The sequence below is a fragment of the Agelaius tricolor genome, unplaced genomic scaffold, assembly GCF_023055355.1.
Source record: "Agelaius tricolor isolate 1412-34295 unplaced genomic scaffold, bAgeTri1.0.p SCAF_42, whole genome shotgun sequence".
In the NCBI taxonomy this organism is placed as follows: Eukaryota; Metazoa; Chordata; class Aves; order Passeriformes; family Icteridae; genus Agelaius; species Agelaius tricolor.
In genome coordinates this window covers 2,052,235-2,069,984 of record NW_027269302.1, presented here as the reverse complement: position 1 = coordinate 2,069,984, position 17,750 = coordinate 2,052,235, and the positions used below count along the sequence as shown (strand labels likewise).

At 51.3% G+C, this 17,750-nt stretch overlaps 1 protein-coding gene and 1 pseudogene across 1 annotated transcript in view; one reads left to right on the top strand and one right to left on the bottom strand.

Annotated features, from left to right (window-relative positions):
- The window catches only part of LOC139603914 (zinc finger protein 154-like), a 273,066-nt gene that overhangs the window by 58,011 nt on the left and 197,305 nt on the right, over positions 1-17,750 (top strand). The window lies entirely within an intron of this gene.
- LOC139603869 (zinc finger protein 420-like) overlaps positions 1-17,750 on the bottom strand; it is a 78,556-nt pseudogene that overhangs the window by 15,278 nt on the left and 45,528 nt on the right.

Below are 17,750 nucleotides of genomic sequence, written 5' to 3'. Positions count from 1 at the left end.
ATGTTCCTATTTTCTCCCAAGTTTCCTTGATTACTTGCCTCGACTCGGGTACCTGTTTGCATGCAATTGTTTTGTTCTTTTGTATTTCAGGTAGTTTTGATGTTGTGATTCCCCAATTTACTGGGTCTCCTGCTGCCCTTTGGTATTGGTATACAGGCAGTTATTCTACAGGTGTTTTGCATTTTGGCAAAGTCTTTGACTAATCCAATCATTACATTCTCAGCCCAAACTGCATTAGAAACCTTTATCACCTGTGTTTCTGCTTGTACCTCTCTCTTCATTCTAGAATGAAAAGTGTTTAGTTGATCTTTTTGCATTCCACATCCCAAAGACATTAATGACCATACCATTGGCACAATTACTGATAGCATTCTCAAAGTAATTAAACACATCTTATCTGCAGCCTTGTTGGTTCCACAGTTTACACAGTCCGTGATCCAGGATGGATTTTCTTCACTCGGGTATAGTGAATCCAGGGGTCCACGCCAGCTACTTTGACTGCTGTAAAGGTGGTCAGCAGTACCTGGTGGGGCCCACTCCACTTTTCTTTCAGCGGTTCTTTGTTCCAGTTCTTGATGTACACCTCGTCTCCTGGATGTATGTTATGAACTGGGTTCTTGAGAGTCAGCGGTCTATTCCACACGAGGATGCTCCGGAGCCGAGCTAAAGTTTTCCCGAGAGACAGAACATAATTATACACTTCCTGCTTTCCTGTGACGTGCACATTAGGGTTAGGCTCAGGAGATTCATATGGTTTCCCATGCAATATCTCATAAGGACTGACTGACATCCCACTCCTAGGCTTTATCCGAATCCTCAACAGTGCTATTGGCAAAGCCTGGGGCCACTGCAATTTGGCTTCTTGGCATATTTTACTGATTTGCCTCTTTAGTGTCTGATTCATCCTCTCTACCTGTCCACTTGACTGGGGTCTCCATGCTGTGTGGAGATCCCAAGTTATCCCCAGCAATCTACTTACCTCTCTTACTACTGTAGCTATGAAATGGGGCCCCCTATCTGATGATACCCTAGGGGCACCCCGAACCTGGGAATAATCTCCTGTAGTAACCACTTTACTGTTTCCTTTGCTTGGTTGGTGTGACAGGGAAGGGCTTCTGGCCACCCAGAGAATGTGTCAACCCCCACTAACAGGTATTTGTATCCTCGAGTTCTTGGCAAGTCTACAAAATCTACCTGCCAATAGTCTCCTGGCTCTATTCCTATCCGAATTCGTCCTAGCTGTGCCTGTCGTCTAGCCACTGGGTTGTTTTTCAAGCAGATATCACATTTTGACATTACTGATTTTGCCATTGTTAACATCCGTACCGAAATTCAACCCTGCTTTAGCAATTTTACCAATGCCTCTGCACCCCAATGACATTCGTTATTTTTAATTTGTAGAACTTCTCTCATTATCAAGGGGGTACCACTATCTGTCCTTGTGCAGTCACATACCATCCCTCTGAATTCTTTTGTGCATTTAGCAAACGTGCCAGTCTCTCATCTTCTACTGAATATTTTGGTTCTGGAGGCAAATTGAATTGGGATATATTAAGCTATAAAGGTATCAATGCCATTGTTGTTTGCACCTCTCGAGCAACCTGTCGGGCTCTCCAGTCTGCCTTTCGATTTCCCTCACAGATTTTGGAGTTTCCTGATTGCTGTGCTTTGCAGTGTATGATTGCCACTTGTTCAGGTTTTTGTACTGCTTTTATCAATTGCAGGACTGCATCCTGATGTTTAATGTGCATACCCAGAGAAGGACAATAGTCCCCTTTCTTTCCACAGTGCTCCGTGTACATGCACCACTCCAAAAGCATATTTTGAGTCAGTCCAGATATTTACCTTTTTCCCTTCACTTAATTCTAGTGCCCTGGTTAAGGCAACCAGTTCTGCCTTCTGGGCAGATGTATTTGGTGGTAATGCCTTTGCCTCCACTGCTGTACTGACTGTTGTTACCGCATACCCAGCGTATCTGGTTCCGTTTTCCACGAAGCTGCTCCCATCTGTAAACAGCTCCCACTCTGGCTGCTCTAGTGGGACGTCTTTCAGGTCTTCTCTTGCTGAGTAGGTGTACTCTATTACCTCCACACAGTCATGCTCTAATGGGCCTTCTTCAGTTGTGGTACCTAGGAACAAAGCTGGATTTAAAAGGTTAGTTGTTTTTAATGTGACATCACCCTGCTCAGTCAGGACTACCTGGAATTTCATCGTCCTGCTTGGGGATAGCCAATGGCCCCCCTTCTGCTCTAAGACAGAGGTTACCATGTGTGGTACATTGACATCTATGTGCCTTCCCATCGTGAGCTTCCTGGCTTCTTGTATCAGCATCACAGTGGCTGCGACTGCCCGCAGACATGGAGGCCACCCGGCACTTATGCTGTCAAGTTGTTTGGAAAAGTAGCCCACCGGCCTTTTCCAGCTTCCCAGACCTTGGGTCACGACTCCTAGTGCTAGGCGCAGCCTTTCATGGACAAACAGCTGAAAATCTTTAGACAGATCAGGTAAGCCTAATGCTGGAGCAGTTGTCAGTGCTTCCTTTAATTTTAGGAAGGCTTCTTTCTGTGGCTTGCCCCAGGTGAATGGCTGCATCTTCTGAGCTTCACACAGGGGTTTCACAATCAGTCCACAGTCCATGATCCACAGGCGACACCATCCTGCCATCCCGAGGAAGACTCGCAGCTCATGTAGATTCTGGGGCTCTGGAATAGCACAAATAGCTTGGATACGGTTAGTGCCTAGTTTTCGTTGCCCTTGTGAAATTTCACATCCCAGGTAGATCACAGTCTGTTGGGCAATTTGTGCCTTTCCTCTGGATATTTATAACCTCCCATTCCCAGTAAATTTAAAATCTCAATGGTTACCTTTATACAGGTTGCCTTTTCTTCTGTAGCTATTAGTATATCATCAACATACTGCAACAACAGGTATTGGTCTCTTGGTACTTGCCCACTCTCGGTGCAAATCTCCAGCTCCTTTGCCAGTTGGTTTCCAAATAGGGTCGGCGAGTTCTTATATCGTGTCCAGGTGAGCTGGGTCTTTCTCCCATTCCCTGGGTTTTCCCACTCACAGGCAAACAGTTTCCTACTTTCTTTGTCAAGGGGGGATGCAGAAAAAGGCATCTTTTAAATCAATTTCAGTAAACCACTTATATATCTCCTTTACGGATGTTAGCAATGTGTAAGGATTTGTTACCACTGGAGAAATGTCCTTTGTTATTTTATTTATTGCTCCCAAATCCTGCACTAATCTATATTCACCATCTGGCTTCTTTATTTGGAATATTGGTGTATTAAATTCTGGTTCACATTCTTCTAAAATTCGGTATTTCAAGAATTTCTCAATAATCTTTACTTATTCCTTGCCGTGCTTCTGGTGTTATGGAATAGTGTTTGACTTGTACAGCCCTCGCCCCTTCTTTTAACTCTACATGCACTGGTTGTGCCAATTTAGATTTCCCTGGTATATCTGTCTCCCATACAGAGGGAATCACTGCATCTCCTACCTCCCTAGGGGTAGAGGGAACAGGTTTTTCTTTGATCATTAAAATCTGTCCCGTCTTTGATTCAGGTATTTTCATTATAAGCTCCCCATTTTCAAAGGTTATTACCGCATCAAGTTTCTCTAGCAAATCTCTCCCTAAAAGCGGAATTGGACACTCAGGTACGTATAGGAATTCCTGTTATAACTTTGTTCCCAAAACACAAATTTGGGGTTGCAAGAATGGCCGTTTTTCCTCTTTCCCTGTAGCGCCGACTATTGTTGTTTGCTTGTCCCCAATTTGTCCTTGCAAATCATTCAATACCGAGTGAGTAGCTCCTGTATCTATTAGAAATTTGACTTCTTTATGTCCTAATTGTTTATTTATAACAGGTTCCTTAACTTGTTCTACTGGCTCTGTGTCTAGTCAGCTGGTATACTCCCCCAAAACCATCCCCTTGGTAACCTGCTGGCACTGATTGCCCTGGTGAAACTGGTTGTTCAAGTCTGGACATTGTCTCTTCCAATGCCCCTCCCGCTTGCAATACGCACATTGATTTAGGTTTAACCCCTGCCTGACTGGTCTCCTATTTTGACTATTCCTGTTACATCCCCTGAAATTTGGGTTCCCTTTTCCTTGTATTACTGCCAACAGATTCTGCTGCTGCCTTTTAGTAGCTTCTCTTTCGCGATTGTTATATACCTTCCAGGCTACCTCAAGTAGCTTATTCAAATTCCTTCGTTCTTCCCCTTCTAATTTTGCAATTTTCTACGAATATCGTCCTGTGACTGACCCAAGAATATGAGAGCGAGCTGAACCTTTGCTTGTGCTGTGTCCATTTGGAGATCTGTATATTTTCTTGCTACTTCCTTAAGCCTCTCCAAAAACGCAGTGGGAGATTCCTTCCTGTCGAACTTTGTATAGTTTAGACCAATTTATAGTTTTGGGCACAGCATTCTGAACTCCTATTTGGATCCACTCTTGATATTTCCGTAGTCTCCCCATACCGCAAAATAAATTAGGGTCCCAATTTGGATCCTCAGTTGGGAAATTCTCATCTAAATTCCCTGTTACGAATCCATTTCTGATGTTCTGTCTTACCCTTTCTTTGGCTGCCTTAAGTACCGTCTCTTTCTCAGTAGAATCCATCAAAGTATCTAATATTAATATATTAGATATATTAATATATTATATATAGATATATATTAGATATATTATTATACTATATATAATTTTATATATATATAATATTATTATACATATTATTGTATGTCATCCCAGTCAGGATTTTGAGGTTTTTATAACCATTTTTAATACTCATGCCATTTTATCAGGATTTTCTCTATGAATTCTGGCTGATTGTTTCCAAATAACTAAATCTGCAGGAGAGAAAGGCACTTTTATAAATACTGGCCCTTCCACTCCTACACTTTGTCGCAAGGGGGCAATTACAATCCATTTTTGTCTGCCTATGTCTTTTCTATCCATAACTGGGGCAAGGTTAGACCGACTCCTGGTTCTGGGGGCTACCCCATCATTGATTCTCTCTCTCTCCTTCCTGCCACAGTTAGGTTTTGCTCATCTTCCGAGGAAGAAGGATCAGGTGACGATGGGAGAGGAGAATAAAGAGGGAAGGGTGTACTAGACGAGACAGGTTCAGGATTAGGTGGGGTAGGAGCAGGCAGTGGTATAGGGACAGATGGAACAGGTGGGATAGGGTTAGGTTCTCTTGTTCCTATTGGAGCTACCTGTAAATCAATATCTGTATAATTTTCCCTACTCAGGCTTTCTTTCAACGCCAAGTGTTCTAAACAACGTTCCTCACAAACCCCACACTTATTGCTTTCAGATGTTTTAACCATCATTAATCCACATTCATCCTGCCATTCTGGCTTTTCCCGTAAATAGAAAAACAAATCAACATACGGAACCTCATCCCATTTTCCTTCTTGTTTACAAAACGACATAAACTGCGAAATAGTGTTATATTGCAGAGTCCCGTATTTTGGCCATTTTTCACCATACTCCAAGGCATATTCTGGCCACCATGTATTACAATAATCAATCAACTTAGCTTTACGTAATTCTTCCCCAAAATTACCCTGTTTCCAATGTGCTAATAAGCACCCCAAAGGAGAACATTGCGGGATAGAGGCGTTGCCGCCCAAAATCCCTTTCAGTTTCTCCATTCCAAATATACCACAAATTGCCGAACCCGCAACGCTCTCGCGATTGTCTTATGGAACGGCGCCTGGGCTTGTACCAGCAGGAATTCCTTTAGCCCAACCAAGCGTAGCTTTCGCTGCGTCTCATTGGCAGGCACCCAAACCAAAGTAAAAAGCACCTTACCTTTCTCCCGGGGACGTGGCGAGCGGCAGAAGCGGTCGCGGCCGATCGAGCTCCCCGAGAATCCCTCGGTGCCGGCTGGAGCGCGGTCGAGTCGCGAAACTCGCTCAGCAGCACCCGCAGGGTCCAGCCGGGGTCACCAAAATGTTAGCGTTCAGAAACGCATAATCACATCAGCGATTATATGCGGTGCTTTTTATTCAAGAGCTCTGGGAATCGGGGTAGTTTCCACCCAAATCTGATTCCGACCATACATTCGAGGTGAACGTGTTTTATACTCTATCATTACATAAATTTCATGTAATTATTAAACTTATATTCTTCTATTGTATACACAGATTTCAGCTAAACATAGCCCCCTTTAAATTTCCAACATAGTTTCTCACATAGATTCTTCTTATAGTTATATAATAATTATATTTAATTACTAAACAATCACCACATCTAACAATCATATTTTTTATCATTCTGCTTAGGCAGGTGCAGTGACCTGAGAAAACACAAAGCCCAATATTTTCAATGACTATTTTTAACATTTTCCAGGGCTCCACTATCACTTTTATTTCTTGTGGGAAAAAACCCTTCATCTCAACCAGGCACTCATGGCCAAAACTGGGCAACTGCCTCTTGAATTCCCTATATCCAAGGATAGCTCCCAGACAAAAGCTGCCAGGAGTGACAAGTCTGGCTGGCCTTGGCTTCCTGAGGGCTGGCCCTCATCTGCCTCTGAAACACTGGGGCTTGGTGCTTTCCTTCCTTATGAAAAGAGCTCTTCTTCCTGTCCAGGCACCCACAGGCAAAACTGAGATTGCACCTCCAAAATGCCCAATGTCCAAGGAAAGCCCCTAGACAAAAGGTGCCAGGAGAGAAAGGGCTGGCTGGCTTGGCCTGAGGGTGGCCACCTCTCATCTTCTTCCTAAACACTTGGACTTTGTGCTTTACTTTCCTATGGACAAAAACACCCATCTTGACCATGGCCAAAACTGGGATTCCCCCTCCAAAACTCCGTACATCCAAGGATTGCTCCCAGGTGAAAGCTGCCAGGACAGACAGGTCTGGCTGCCCTTGGCCTCCTGGGGGTGCCTCTCCCCTGCTGTCCAAACACTGGGGCTGGGTGCTTTCCTTCCTATGGAAAAGAACCGTCCTCCTTATCCATGCAGAAATGGCCGAAATTGGGGTTCCACCTCCCAAATTCCTGATATCCAAGGGTTGCTTTCAGACAAAAGCTGCCAGGACAGAGAGGTCTGGCTGGCCTTGGCCTCTGATGGCCGCCTTTCATCTGCCCCTGAGACACCACCGGTGTTCTGTGCTTTCCTTCCTATGGAAAAGAACCATCCTTCTCCTCCAGTGTCCATGTCTGAAATTGGGATTCCACCTCTGAAATTCTCAATATCCAAGGGTTGCTCCCAGGCAAAATCTGCCAGTACCGTCAAGGCTGGCTGGCCTGGGCCTCTGGTGGCTGCGCCTGCAACAGTGGGGCTGGGTTCTTTCCTTCCCATGGAGATCCCTGGGACACTGGGGGGACCTCATGGAACCAAGGGGATCATTGTGGCCCCACTGGAGCCCATGGAACCAAGGGGATCATTGTGGCCCCACTGGAGCCCATGGAACCAAGGGGATCATTGTGGCACCACTGGAGCCCAGGGAACCAAGGGGATCATTGTGGCACCACTGGAGCCCAGGGAACCAAGGGGATCATTGTGGCACCACTGGAGCCCAGGGAACCAAGGGGATCATTGTGGCACCACTGGAGCCCAGGGAACCAAGGGGCCATGGTGACACAGAGGGGCTCTGTGGGGCCTGATGGAACCATGGAGACCATTCCAACCTTCAGGGCCTGGTGTCACCAAGGGGGCATTATGACACCTCAGGGCCCCATGGAAGCAAGGGACCATTGGGACCCTGTGGGACCCCATGGAACCCAGGGAACATGGAACAGCTCTGGCTGGCTTGGCCTCCCAGGGGCCACCTGACAGCTCTGGCTGATCTTGGGCTGTCAAGGGCTGCCTCTCATCAGCTTCTGGAGCACTGGGGCTCTCTGCTTTCCTTGCTATGGAAAAGAGCTGTCTGACTTTTCAGATGGTCATTGCCAGAACGGGTACTCTCCCTAAAATAATTTCCTCTATGCAAGGGTATCTCACAAAACAAAACCTGCCAGCTCTGGCTGGCCTTGGCCTCTGGTGGTCACCTCTCATATGTCCCTGAAACACTGGGGCTCTGTTCCTTCATTCCTATGGAAAAGAACCAGCCTTCTTGTCCAGGGACCATGGCCAAAATTAGAATTTGGCCTCCCAAATTCTGTATATCCAAGGATCGCTCCCAGACAAAAGTAGCCAGGACAGACAGGTCGGGCTGGCCCTGTCCTCTGGTGATTTCTTTTGACTCTGAGCCGAATGTTTTAATTTGGAAACACCTTGGAGAGGGCCCAGAGATGTCCCAAGGAGGGGTTTGGAGGCCTTGGGCCCATGAGCACTGTATAGGGACAAAGGAGCTCTGTGCTCAGTGGGGTGGAGACTGAGGACAGTGGACCAGAGCCATGAGAGTGTTTAAAGAGCGATTTCAGGAATGGTGGATCCTTTTGACATAGTGGAAAACAGCCAGAGAGAGAAAGAATTAACGCCAAGGGCAGCTGGGGAGGCCCAGAGTGGCTGCAGGAGAAAGGAATTTCCCTGTCAGGGCAGGGCTGTGGTGCAGCACGTCCCCAGCAGGAGCCTGGAGCAGCCCCAGGCTCTGTGTGGGCAGGCAGGGGCAGGCAGGAGGCAGAGCTGTCAGCAAAGGAAGGGCCCAGCCAGGTGGGGCAGCCGGGGGATGCCCAGAGCCTGCAGGGACAGAGGCCAGGGCAGGGACACCGTGGGACAGCCTGGGCTGCACAGGGCACAGGGATGGGCAGCAGCTGCAAGACAGCCCTGACAGAGCCAACCTGGGCAGCGCTTTGGCCATGGCTGCTGGCCCTGGGCCTGAGCCAGGAGGGGACAAGTGACCCTTGCAGGCCTGGGGCCTCATTGCCTCCTTGTCCCTGCTCAGCAGCCTGGCAGGGGCCGCCCCACGCTCCTGCCCTTGGCATTGCCCATCCCCACATGCCAGGACCCATCCCGGGAAGAGCCCTGAGCAAGGTGGAAGGGACAGGATCTGCCTTGCCAGGGGCTGGGGCTCAGGCCTTGGCCCTTTGCATTCCTGAAACAAATCCAGGTTTGCTCAGCACCAGAGACACCTTTGCCTTGTTTGTCCCCAGCTGCCATCAGTGCCTCCAGTGTTCTGTGTGGTAGGCCAGGGACAGGCGCTCGGAAGATTTCGGGCTGTAACGGAAAGTTACAGGAATCCTTCTACCCCCCTCCCCATAGATAAGGATCACCCTTGGAATGTAGCCAGACGTGTAGCCCCCCTAACCTATGCATGCCAGTAACTTTCCACTCCATACTAACCCTAGAAAGTATAGCCAAACCCCTGTCTGACGTAGAGAGACCCCTTAGTCCATAAATACCCTTAAGACCCCTCAATAAAGGCCTTTAACCGTCCACGACATTGGAGTCAGCGTCCGTTATTGGCCACAAGGGATCCCACAAAAGGAGATCGAAGTGCTGGACCCCTGAAACCAGGTCATCGCGGCCTTCACAAGAAGGCAACATAGTGGTGCCAAAACCCGGGATCGGGACGAGTCCGGGCGACGGGAGTACTCCTGGCCAGGGGACAGCACTCAACGCCGGAACGGCCATAACGAAGAAGGGGGACGCCCCAGAGACCCGCGATTCGTATGGAAGCGATAGCGAAGGTCGTAAGTTTGATACATATGCAATGGGGAATCAAATGTGAACTCAGGAATTTTAATCTCGCATTGACGAGACTCCTAGAAATTGGGGTCATTTCTCGACCCATAGATATATTACACCCTGGGGTGTGGCAGAAATGTACTGTCGCGCTAGCAGAGGACACAAAAGCCACAGGCAGCAGCAAAAGCCTGAAAGCGTGGGGGAAGGCAGAAGCCGCCCTACGCAAAGCATTAGAAGAACAGGAGACGTGGAACGTTGCGCGCTCCTGTTTGTTAATCGCGCCACAGCAGGGGGAGGGGGCGGGAACGCGAAACCCCCCTGGTGGCGACTCGATTGAGAGCGGGGAGACGGGGGGACCGGGCGCGACCCATCCCTCCTCCAGCCCAAAGCCCCCGGAGCCCTCGGAGCCCCCGGGGGACCCCCTGACCCCTTCAGGGGACCCGCCGGGGCCCAGACCACCTCCGGAGCCCCCCGGGGTGCCCGCGGACCCCTCGCCCAACCCTTCCCCGCCGCTAGCCGACTTAGCGCAAGAAGCGGAGGGACTCGCACGGTCCTTTTGGGAGGGGCTGGCGGCAGAAGCCCGAAATATCGAGAGGGCAAGCGCGCGGGCGAGCGGCGGAGGGGATCCGCCGCCTTACCCGTTTGAATATGGCGCGGGTGGCCGGGGAGAGGGGTGGAGCCCGCCGCCTCACGGCGGGAAGAACCCAGAACCGCGGCCAGCCGCGAACACGCATGCGCGGGAAACCAGCGCTGAGCCCATGCCCGGCCGAGAGCCGTGGGTCCCAGCAGACGCGCATGCGTGGGGGTGCAACAGAGGGCGGACACTCACTCAGGAGCCGCGCCCACTGATGCCACTATATATGGGAGAGATCCCTCCCTGCGGGAGGCAGGGCGAGCCCAGGGGGCGGCACCGCCAGCAACATCAGCACCGCCCCCGAGGGGAGGAGCGGGGCCGTAGCCGGACAAAACGGCAGCAGAGACCGGAAGTATATTGGCAGTCGACTTCCGACTCTGAAGGGAGCCACAGCTCCCCAGATCGCTCTGCGGAGCCCACCGAGTCCAGCAGCGACTCGGAAGCAGAGAAAACAGAATCAATGCGGTTTCGGACGAAACCAATTAAAACTTTTAACACAACCGGGAACCAGCCCCAATACGAACTCACCGACTGGGGTAAAATCAAAATCGAATGCGCGGAATGGGCATCCGCAGCATCGGTGCATGCCTTCCCGGTGAGAATTACGGGACCCCAGGGGAACCAGCAAAGAACGTATACTCCCGTTAATTCCAAAGATGTTCAAACAATAGTAAAAGCCATTTCAGAAAAAGGAATTAACTCAGGGGTGGTTTCCACTCTCGTGGATGGTCTTTTTAGCAATGACGATTTACTCCCTTTCGATATAGTGCAAATAAGCCGTATGCTTTTTGATGGGGCGGGTTTGATAATATTTAAACAGGAATGGACGGACCAATGTGCAACCATGCTCGCTCAGACGGCGGGGGAAGGGCAGCCACTCCACGGGTCGAGTTTATCTAGGTTGTTGGGGAAGCACGACGAAGTGGCCACACCCCAGCAACAAGCTGCCCAGCTCCGGATCGAGGAAGTCAGGGCGACTTCCCGGGCGGCCAGAGAAGCTATACGCGCCGCATCCAGGGTGGTGGCCAGACCGACACCATGGTCGACCATGAAACAGGGGGAGAGTGAAAGCTTTACACAATTTGTTGACCGCCTTCAGGCTGCCGTGGACTCCTCTAATTTACCCACTGTCGCAAAAGGCCCGGTGGTAACTGACTGCCTTCGGCAACAATGTAACACCGTAACCAAAGATATATTGCGTTCCCTACCAGCCGGGGCCAGCCTGGCTGACATGATTAAGCATGTTGTGAGGGAAGAGCAGCTGACCCCACTTCAGGCAACCGTGCACACCCTAACCAGTGTGATGGCCTGCTTCAAATGTGGTCAGTCAGGTCATGTCGCGGCTAACTGCCCCCAGCCGGCACAGCGTCCCCAGGCAACACCCTCGCCCCAACAGCGCCCCAGAGGGACCTGCTGGAGCTGTGGGAAGAGAGGTCACCTGGCTAGGGACTGTAGATCCCGGCCCCGGGGAAACGGGAGGGGGGGGGGCGTGCGGGCCATATTCAGCCCCCTCCCGCTCTGGATGCGAGACGGCCCATCTATGTCAACCCACAGTGGGGCAGGGGATCCCCATACCCTATGTTCCCACAGGAGGCAGCCAGTATTGCACCCTCACCAGCAATACAATGGCAGAGCTATGCAGTACCACCGACTGCACCCTCGCACCCCCCATCATCACAAGCCACGCAAGCGCAACAGGGCCAGCAGGGGACGCCCCAAACCGGGACCCCTGGGTGGCCCTGGCCATGAGAATAGGGAAGGAACCCCCGAGGGTGTGGGGGACATGCCGCCTCTATGGCAGTCAGGACCCCCACATCGTAGGACTTCAGTTTTGGGTAGACACGGGATCAGACTGCACGATTCTCCCTCAGCGGCATTGGCCCAGACATTGGCGGTTCAAGGAAGTCCCCCCAGTGAACGGGGTGGGGGGACAAACCCGGGCGTGGAAAAGCACCCAGCTGGTGGCTATCACACTTCACACAAACAAGGGACCAGAACAGACAGTAGCAATTTACCCCTACATTTTGCAAAACTCTCCACCACTAATAGGAAGGGACATCCTTGCTATGCTAGGAGTCAAGATTACAAATTTATCATAGGGGTCACTGCTGTACACCCTCAGCTGCCGATCAAATTGACTTGGAAATCATCAGATCCTGTTTGGAGGGAGCAGTGGCCTTTGTCAGAGCCTCGAGTGGCAGCTTTGCTGGAACTGGTCAACCGTGAACTGCAAAAGGGTCACATAGAACCCTCCACCAGTCCATGGAACACCCCTGTGTTTGTAATCCCCAAAAGGTCCGGAGAGGGTCATCGTCTCGTCCACGACCTGAGAGAAGTGAACAAGACGATTCGACCCATGGGTCCGGTCCAGACACTGCTACCCATGAATTCAGCCATCCCTGAAGGACAGCCATGCGCAGTACTGGACATCAAAGACTGCTTCTTCTCGATACCCCTGCATCCGGACGACAGAGAACGCTTTGCCTTTTCCGTCGCGTTTCCAAACGGTAATCGGCCTAACCTCCGTTTCCAATGGAGGGTACTTCCCCAGGGCCTAGTGGACAGTCCGGTTATCTGCCAGATCACCGTGGACAGAGCGCTGATGCCAGTCCGACATTCCTACCCTGCCGCAACCATCATCCAATACATGGACGACATCCTAGTCGCTGCACCATCGACGAGCCAGGTGGATCACCTGGTGTCTGCGATCACAGAAACCCTCCAGGCCAACGGCTTCGAGATCGCAAGCGCAAAGGTCAAGAGAGGACCCTGCGTGACCTTCCTGGGAGTGGGAATCACAAGCTCCTATGTGACTCCTCCCAAGGTAAGGATCAACCGGGACATCAGGACACTTCACGATGTGCAATGCCTGGTGGGATTGCTGCAGTGGGTCCGCAACGTCATCCTGATCCCCCCCGAGGTCATGGATCCTTTATATGACCTCCTGAAGGGACAACACCCCTGGGAACCCAAGGAGCTGACACCACAAGCGGCGAGCTCCCTCGATTTCATCGATCAGCAGATGTCCACTGGCACGCTAGCCCGGTGGAACCCGGCCATGCCCCTGGACTTATACATACACTTCACGCCAAAGGGCGGAGTGGGGGCACTGGCACAAGGGCCTTCGGAAAAGGCCCGGCCGATCCAATGGGTGGTCCTCGGGAGACCTGCTCGTGCATTCTCCCCAGGAGTCGAATGCATCGCTAACCTCATCAGGAAAGGCAGGAAACTCGCCCTGAGACACCTAGGAACTGAGCCGACAAGAATACATCTTCCCTTTCGCAAGCAACCGTCTGCAGAGTCACCCGCAATTTCAGAGCACCTAGCCCTTGCTCTCACCGGCTTCGGAGGAGAAATCTCCTACTCAGCAAAACCGCCCTGGACTCGGCTGCTGACCATCGTCGACATAGACGTACCGCCAAAGGTCAAGGACCGACCGCAGCCAGGACCAACGGTCTTCACGGACGCTTCCTCCACGACTTCTACGGCAACGGCAGTGTGGCAGGCAGGAGAGCAATGGCATTGCATCAAAGCATGTGACCCCACACTGTCAGTGCAGCAACTGGAAGCGGCAGCAGTGGTCTTAGCGTGCGGACTTTTCAAAGATGAACACCTCAATATAGTAACAGACTCTATATTCGTGGCAAGGCTTTGCCTAGCCATGGCAGGACCAGGTGTGTCAACATCTACAGCAGCCCTAATGCTGGAAGAAGCGCTCTCTTCACGACAGGGCACCGTATCCATCATTCACGCCAACAGCCACGACCCAATCAAAGGTTACTTCCAGATAGGCAACGACAAGGCGGACGCTGCAGCAAAAGGCGTATGGACGTTGCAGGAAGCTCGTCAGCTGCATGAATCACTCCACATCGGGGCCAAGGCCCTGGCGAAGAGGTGCGGGATTTCGACAGCAGACGCAAGGCATGTGGTGGCTACCTGTCCTCACTGCCAGAAGTCACCCCTGTGGACCAGTGGGATCAACCCGAGAGGTCTCAAGCCTTCACAAATCTGGCAGTCGGACTTCACCTTGTGTCAACTGCTGAAGCCCCGAGCGTGGCTTGCCGTGACGGTGGACACTTTCAGCGGAATGATCGTGGCCACACAGCACCCCAAAACTAACTCTAAAGCCACAATTCAGCACTGGCTGACAGTCATGGCGTGGCTCGGCATCCCCAAGCAGATAAAAACTGACAACGGTTCCAACTTCACCTCCAAACCAGTGCAAGAATTCGCCTCGAAATGGGGCATCACATTAGTACAGGGTATCCCGTATAACAGTACTGGGCAGGCCATAGTAGAGCGGGCGAATCAGACCCTGAAAACCAGGCTGGAGGTGTTGGCAAAAGCAGAGGGTTTTGCCCATTCTATTCCCCCGGGAGATCAGGCACGCATACTAGCAACTGCTTTGCTAGCACTGAATCAGTTTCCCAGGGGGGATGAAACAAACAGCCCTGTCCAAAAACACTGGGCCACCAGAGCTCTAGAGGAAGGCCCACAGGTTGCAATTAGAAATGAGCTAGGTGAATGGGAACAGGGCTGGAGGTTGATGCTCACGGGACGAGGGTACGCAGCTGTCAAAAAGGACGGCGAAATTAGGTGGTGTCCACTTAGGTCAATCAAGCCTGACCTTCACAGTGGGCGGGACAAGACTGATGAGAACTGTGAGTTTCTATCGGCCGTCCCCGGGATGCGTACGTTCCCCTCCCAGAGGAAAGTGACAGCCCACCGAGCCACCGGACAGCACCTGAGAGACCCACACGGGCGAGACCCAAGCAAACGCGGTGTTTCTGCGTGATTATGCTATTGGGGCTTGTCACCGGAGGACAAGCCAGCCCAGACTACTACCCTCATCAGCCCTTCAGGTGGGTCATGCAACATGTTGCTGGTGACAAGGTGCTCAGAGTCATCACCACGCCGAACGCCCCGTCCTTCATGCTTCACATCACCGACCTGTTTCCAGAACAACCAAAGGTAGACCCCCATTCTTCACACGCCACGCACATGTACCTATCTTACTGGTGCCCAGCCTCAAACCCAGGAAAAAGTTATTGCAATCGCCCAGGGTGGGGATACTGTGGGCACTGGGGCTGCGAAACAATAGTTACAGACGCCAGGCCGTCAGGACCTGGGTGGGACCCACAAGAGCCCGACAGATTCCTACAGTTCACCTGGGCACCCGCAGGCTGCAAAACACCCGTCTTCCTCCAGGGAAGTTTCTATCGAAACCAACATAAAGTCCCCAAATTTCGGAAATGCACTCACTATAACATGACAGTTTTACAGCCGAATCACCCTAGCTGGGCCGTGGGCAAAGCATGGACAGTAGTCCTTCAAGGGTCAGAAAAGTGGGTGAATGTGCGAATTACCAGATTCCCACCGTCAGCACCCAGAGCAGTTGGGCCCAACAAAGTGATCAAAAGCACACAGAAAAGGAAAAATATGACCTACCCCAAACCCTTACCCACAAGGGTTACCGACGTCCTGACTGGCGATGAGGAAGCCTTCCAGATAGGCCAATCAGCCAGCTCAGGCTCGAACCCAATCCTTCGCATGTTAGAAGCTACCTTTTTATCCCTAAATGAATCTAACCCGAACCTGAGTCCTGCTGGCTTTGTTACGATGTTAAACCCCCCTTTTACGAAGGAGTCGCTTTAGATACCCCTTTCAGCTATTCCACAGCCGATGCCCCTCGCCAGTGCAGATGGGACACACCCCGCAAAGGAATTACCCTGAGTCAAGTCACAGGTCAGGGCAGATGCTTTGGCAATGCAACCCTAGCTAAGCGGAAAGGCGACATCTGCACTGAAGTAGTCGAGCCCGACAGAAAAAATAATAAGTGGGTAGTCCCATCCACATCTGGGATGTGGGTTTGCCAGAGATCTGGAGTAAGTCCCTGCGTGTCTCTTGCCAAATTCGATAACTCTAACGACTTTTGTGTTCAAGTTCTGATCATCCCTAGGATCCTGTACCACTCAGACGAAGAGGTGTACCACCTTTCCAAAAATAACAACCGGCTCCACAAGAGAGAAATATTAACAGGTATAACTATCGCAATGTTGCTCGGCCTAGGAGCGGCTGGAACGGCAACAGGTGTCTCAGCCCTAGCAACTCAACACCAAGGATTGTCCCAGCTGCAGATGACCATCGATGAGGACCTGCAGAGGATCGAGAAATCCATTTCCTTTCTAGAAAAGTCAGTCTCTTCACTCTCAGAAGTGGTCCTGCAGAACAGGCGAGGACTGGATCTCCTGTTCATGCAGCAAGGGGGCCTGTGTGCCGCCTTGAAAGAGGAATGCTGTTTCTACGCTGACCATACAAGAGTCGTTAGAGACTCCATGGCAGAACTCCGAAACAGACTGGCTCAGAGACAGAAAGACAGAGAAGCCCAACAGAACTGGTTCGAATCCTGGTTCAACCAATCACCATAGCTAACCACCCTGATTTCTACCCTAATAGGTCCATTGGCAATGCTGCTTTTAGCTATTACCTTCGGGCCATGTCTGCTGAACAAGCTAGTCTCATTCGTTCAGGCCCGCATAGAACGGGCTAACATCCTGTTCCTGGGACAGCCACAATTCCTGTGAATTCAACAGGAGACACTGCCAGTCACGAGAGACTTGCCTGGCAGAAACTTACTCAGGTTTCCCCAAGACCCTTTTCCCTAGTCAGATCTCAACTTCCTACCTCATTTTAGTGCCAATGTACAAGACTACCTCGTTCATTTGTGAAAGAGGGGGGGGAAGTGTGGTAGGCCAGGGACAGGCGCTCGGAAGATTTCGGGCTGTAACGGAAAGTTACAGGAATCCTTCTACCCCCCTCCCCATAGATAAGGATCACCCTTGGAATGTAGCCAGATGTGTAGCCCCCCTAACCTATGCATGCCAGTAACTTTCCACTCCATACTAACCCTAGAAAGTATAGCCAAACCCCTGTCTGACGTAGAGAGACCCCTTAGTCCATAAATACCCTTAAGACCCCTCAATAAAGGCCTTTAACTGTCCACCACATTGGTGTCAGCGTCCGTTATTGGCCACAAGGGATCCCACAAAAGGAGATCGAAGTGCTGGACCCTGAAACCAGGTCATCGCGGCCTTCACAAGAAGGCAACAGTTCTGCTCTCCCTGGAACCCGGGGACACTTTCTCAGTCCTGTCCCTCAGAGGGATCTCTTTAAAGTACAAGAAACTTCAGTATTTCAATCTGACTTGGAGCTCTTGAGAAGTCTTTGAGCCCACCCTGAGGGACTGGGTGTGATGCAAAGAGCAGCAAAGGCCCAGAGGGTGATTAAAGTCCTTGTGCTGTGTCTGTGCTGCTGAGCTGGGCCGGGCTCCTGGCCCAGAGGCAGCTCCTGGCAAGGGCAGCAGAGCTGCAGAGAGACAGCTCTGGCCAGGAGCAGCTCCTGTGCACAGCCCAGCAGGGCTGGGGCACTGCCAGGGCCCCTCAGGGACACGAGCAGGGCACAGACAGAGCTCACAGGGGCTCAGCACTGGCCGGGGCTGTGGGATGTCCCCGCGGGGGCTGTG